Source organism: Scyliorhinus torazame, chromosome 4, assembly GCF_047496885.1.
Source record: "Scyliorhinus torazame isolate Kashiwa2021f chromosome 4, sScyTor2.1, whole genome shotgun sequence".
In the NCBI taxonomy this organism is placed as follows: domain Eukaryota; kingdom Metazoa; phylum Chordata; class Chondrichthyes; order Carcharhiniformes; family Scyliorhinidae; genus Scyliorhinus; species Scyliorhinus torazame.
In genome coordinates this window covers 263,028,382-263,034,022 of record NC_092710.1, presented here as the reverse complement: position 1 = coordinate 263,034,022, position 5,641 = coordinate 263,028,382, and the positions used below count along the sequence as shown (strand labels likewise).

The window sequence follows — 5,641 nt, the reverse complement described above, 5'->3', positions numbered from 1 at the left end:
GGGCCACTTCTACGCGACGCCAATGCCCGGCGCGCGCTGACGACGCTGCTTTCGCGACACGCCCCCCCGAGTTTCTCGCGGCCTCGATCCTAGCCCATTTTCGGGCCCTGAACCTCGTCGCCGTTTATGACGGCGTGGGCACTTAGTCGCGGGAGCGGAGAATCGCGCCCATGGAGTCCAAAGGCAGGAACTCTTTGCATTCTCCCAAATATTGCTTTTTCTGTCAAATCTGGAGAAGCCTGCATATCAGCTGGACACAAACACTATTACAGTGTTTACATAGTCAGGATGCGACGGTGAAACATTTATGTTAATGTGGCTGTGTGGAGTCTAAACAGATGTGAACAATATCTATCAACTGCACATTTTTCTGTACCACTCGATGAGGGGGATAGACGGCATGACTGATTCAAAGCTGGGCCTGTACTTTGATCTGTTGTAATAGTGTGAATCATATTTTCCAGAAGCAATTAAAAGAAAGACTTGCATTTATACAGCACCTCCTGCAGCTCAAAGCTACACTAAGTAGCGTATCTACCCAGTGAACAATATCTAAATATTTTAAACAGAAATAAAATGACCAGAGTAGAGATAAGATTAAGAATTTTAATCCATGTTAACTATTACTGACAATTGTTTTAAAATGCGACTGCCATCCCCACAGGAACAAATGGCAATTGGGGTCAGAGTTTACCGACAAGCCTCCTGGGGTCAGAGCTATCCTTCCAGTTCACCTGGCATTGAAAATGACTTCCTTGGCCTGATGTTTACTGTTAAACAAAATTTACCTATGGTTTACACATCCATTAAAATAGCAGAGAGTGGATGTCATAAGAATATGTTAAACATCTGCTCATTATCGCTGGCAGCAGCAAATTTCTAAGCTCTCAACGTCTCCAATTTTAACTTGAAATTGTGTTAGTAATGGCCACAATGGCTGACAACGTTTGTCTTCAAATTTGATGTTACATTGATAATATCACAGAGGTTACAGAGGAGCACAGGACAGGAGTACTCCATTCGGCTCCTGGACTCCTGACTGAGGAGTAACATGGGTAAAGAAGAAGGGAGCAGTCAGAAGACTGCTAGCTGAGCATACACAGTTGAAAACAGGCATCATTTACTTTACAATTTTCATTGGTAAAACATGAATGATCCTAATATAGAGTGGGATAGTAATAATGTAAAGGACAGAGTGGGGGAAGAGTTTCTGAAGTGTTTCAGGAGAAATTTCTTGATCAGTAGGTTTTGAACCCAACAAAGAAGGAGGCATTGCTAGATGTGGTTCTGGGTTTGAGGTGTGTCTAGTAGATCAAGTGTCAGTCAGGGAGCATTTAGAGAACAGTGATCACACTATCAGAATGTCTAGTTCGCCATGAAAAAAAGGAACAATCCAAAGTAAAAATATTGAATTGGAGGAGTACCAGTCTCAGAGGGGTGTGAATAGATCTGTCTGCGGTAAATTGGAATCAAAGGTTGACAGGCATGTATCAGGATAATGAGTTCATGACTGAGTATCTGGAGTAACTGGAGAAAAGCACTGGAAAACAAAGGTTCGAAGAATAGGAGACCAAAGACCCAATACATGGATTGTCAGTTTGAGCCTAGAGAAGAGGATCTGAGTAAGTGTGTAAAGACTGTGGGTGAAGACTAGAAGTAAGTGAGTAGTTTCAAGCATGTGATGTCAACGGTGGCAGAAGATGGAAGTATGGAAATTAGGCAATGGATTAACTCTAGTTGGAGTAATTGGACAATGTGCAGTGGAATGTTATGTGACAGAAAAGTATCTCTGAAACTGAAACGAAGACTGTACAATACAGCAGTGAGATCATCCTTGTTATATTGTGCAGAAACTCAGGCACATCACAAAGAGAAGAACAATGATCAGATATTAATGAAGTGCGGATGCTGAGATGGATGTGTGGAATAATGAAAAAGGACAAGATTAGGAACCAGTGCATCAGGGGGCCAGTAAGGATGGATTGTGGAAGCATCAAAGAAAGTAGCTGAGAAGAGATTTACATGGCATGGTCACATATTGGAGAGAAAAAGTACATGTGGTGAGGTGAGTAATGGGAACTAGATTGCCAGGAAGAAGAAGAGGAAGGTCTAAGACCAGGTGGAAGGATGCAGTGGCAAGAGGCTTAAATGCAGTGGGATTGGAAGAGAAATGAGTGGCTGACCAGGAGGAAATGAAAAATGAACCAGCAATGTGGCAACCCCAGTAAAATTTTATAGAGGGGGACGGCCCAGGACATACTTTTGGTTTTCGAAACTGGCCAGGTAGAATTTTTATAGAATTTACAGTGCAGAAGGAGGACATTCAGCCCATCGAGTCTGCACCAGCTCTTGGAAAGAGCAACCTAACCAAGCCCACACTTCCACCCTATCCCCTATCCCTTTAACCCAGTAACCCCACCCAACACTAAGGGCAATTTCGGACACGAAGGGCAATTTAGCATGGCCAATCCACCTAGCCTGGGAGAAATGGGAGAAGCCAAAAAAGAAGTAACAGAGAGGGTTGATGAGGGTAATGGAGATGATTTAGTATACATGGATTTCCAAAAGGCATTTAATGAAGTGTCACTTAATTAATCTGCCAGCAAATTTGAAACCCACGGAATAAAATGGACAGTGGCAACAAGGATACAAAGTTGTCTGAATGACAGGGAATGGGAAGTAAGGATGAGCAGTTGTTTTTCGGACTGGAGGAAGATATACAGTGATCTTCCCCAGAGACTGATGCTATGGCTGCTGCGATTTTTGATGTGTATGAATGAATTGTACTTGGGTATACAGGACACAATGTCAAAATTTGCAGATGACATAAACGTGAACATTTTGTGACTGTGAGGTGGATAGTGACAGACCTCAAGTGGACAGAGATAGGCTGATGGATGGGTGTCAGATGAAATTTAATGCAGAAAAATGTGAAGTGAGACATTAGCAGAAAGAACAAAGAGGGATGATATAAAATTAAGGATTCAATTCTAAAGTGGCTCCTGAAACAGAGAGATGTGGATGTGGACAAACAATTGAAGATGCCAGAGTAGGTTCTAAAAGTGGTTAAAAATGTAAACATTATCAAGCACATTATTAATACAGACATGAATTACCAAGGAATGACCATAGTAAGAAGTCTTACAACATCAGGCTAATGTCCAACAGGTTTGTTTCAAACACTAGCTTTCAGAGCGCTGCTCCTTCCTCAGGTGAATGAAGAGGTAGGTTCCAGAAACATATGTATAGTCAAAGTTAAAGATGCAAGACAATACTTTGGATGCGAGCATTTGCAGGTAATTAAGTCTTTATAGATCCAGAGGGCGGGGTAATCCCAGGTTAAAGAGGTGGGAATTGTCTCAAGCCAGGACAGTTGGTAGGATTTTGCAAGCCCAGGCCAGATGGTGGGGGATGAATGTAATGCGACATGAATCTAAGATCCCGGTTGAGGCTGTACTCATGTGTGCGGCACTTGGCTATAAGTTTCTGCTCGGCAATTCTGCGTCGTCGCCCGTCCTGAAGACCGCCTTGGGGAACGCTTACCCGGAGATCAGAGGCTGAATACCTGTCGTCATGGGGGATGCTGGTGTAGAGTGGTGAGACGTCCATTGTGACGAGGAATGTTCCTGTTGAACGGGTTCATGGGTGCTGAGTTTCTGTAGGAATGAACATTATGGGAAATCTTTATAAAACACTGGTTCAATCTTCAGTGGAGTAGTGTTCCCAATTTTGGGCCCTGCACTTTAAGAAGGATATGAAGGTTTTAGAGGCAGTACAGAAGAGACTTACAAAAATGGTTCCATGGTTGAGGGACTTCAGTTACGAGGAAGAATTGGAAAAGCTGGTTTTGTTCTCCTTGGAGAAGAAAGAACTTTGAGTATTTTCAATAGAGGTCTTCAGAAGCTTGAGAGGTCTAGAGGGAGTAGATATAGAGAAACTTCCCATTGGCAAAATGGTCAAGAACCAGGACACTGATTTAAATTGTTTGGCAAAAGAACCAACACCGACACAAGGAAAACCTTGTTTATGCAGCGAGTGGTTAGGACTTGGAATGCACTGCTTCAGAGTGTGGTGGTGGCTGATTCAATCCTTGCTTTCAAAAGGGGATTGGATAAGCATCTGAAAGAGACAACAATTCCAGGATTGAAAGAGAATGGGAGATCCTGGGCGGAATTCTCCAATTATGGGGCTCTGTCCCAATGCCGGTGTGGGAACAGTGGCGTTTTACGCCAGAAAGAATGGTGTAAAACAGCCATCGATTCCCCATTTTGCTGGCGGCTAGCAAGCCGGCAGCGTAGAACACCCGTCTCAAGCTGCCGATACGGCCCGGAGAATTGCCGGGTCCTTGGCCGCGCATGCGCACCACGGCGGCCTGCAGCGGCCATGCCGTGCTAGATGACGGAGACCGCTCACAGGCCCGGCCCGCGAAATAGTGCCCCCCTTTGGCCGGCTCAAGCGCCCCGGAACATCCCCCCACAATGCCCCCAGCCCCTAAAAAAGTCCGCCCCGCCCGCGGATCGGCCATCCCCCGACTGTGGCGGCGCTGGACTGAGTCCACAGCCGCCACACCGAGGTCCCGACAGATGAGGCCACACGCGGCCGACGCCGTCAGGAACTCGGCTGGTCAGGGACAGAACATGGGGGAGGGGCTCAGGCAATGTCCTTAGGTGCCGCCCCCAATTTGGTCGGGAACTGTGATTCTCCGGTCGATTGTTGAACGCGAGTTCAGCCATGGCGACCGGAGAATCCAGCCCACTGTGTTGCTCTTGCAGGAAACCAGCACAAACATGATTGACCAAATCGCCTCCTTCTGTACTACAGCTATTCTATAATTCCATAAAATCCTATAATTCCATAGAATCCCTCACCATTAAACATGAGTGTCTTAACCAGAAACCTTTATGTATTATTCTGCGTGGTGCAAAGAGCTAAAAAGTGAACAGCAATTATGTGATGTTTTTCATTTTGCATTTAGTAAAAGACCAACTAATAAAGAGAACTGTCCATTTTCTGTTTTGCAAGTCTTCCTGGAATTTTGTAAGGCTATTTTATCCCACCCATACAACATGTTTTACATATTACATTCAGGCTCCAACTTCATTTCCTGCTCTTACCTCATCCAGAAAATCCATCAACAAATATTCCAGTTCTGACAGGGTTATTCACTCCTTCCTGCATGACGGATTCCTCGAATATGCCTCTGTGGAAAAATAAATAATGTCAATTACTCATTATCTCATAACCACGATCACCACGCCGAACCCTTGTCGGTACCAAGCAGAACGGTTTGCAGAGGTGTTTTGGGGACTTCGCAAGTATATATGGCCTCTTGCAAGCAGGTGGAACAGTCTGGATGATCATTACAAAACCTTTTGTTCAAAACAAGTGTTCAGTAGAACAAGTTCTGTTTTCAATGCTAAATGAGCAGTTTAATGAGATCTTGAAATTACTTGTAACATACCCGATAAGCAATATAACAATTTGCAAGGTGAGACAGCTCAAGCAGGATTGTCCTCTGGACAGATGTTTATGATTTTAACTATTGCTACCGACAGTGTAATGTTTTCTCGACATCTGAGTGACAGTAATCGACCTAGTGACCTCCACAGAGAGATCATCCTGAGAAACATTTAACTCTGAG

General features: G+C 44.4%; 1 long non-coding RNA gene across 1 annotated transcript; it reads right to left on the bottom strand.

Moving 5' to 3' along the window:
• Positions 1-616: 616 nt before the first annotated feature.
• On the bottom strand, positions 617-5,273 carry LOC140411723 (uncharacterized). Its single transcript, XR_011940967.1, has 3 exons — positions 5,115-5,273; positions 3,566-3,656; positions 617-770 (listed from the first exon to the last, which is right to left on the bottom strand). It is a non-coding gene; the product is annotated as an uncharacterized lncRNA (long non-coding RNA).
• Between the last annotated feature and the right edge of the window lie 368 nt (positions 5,274-5,641).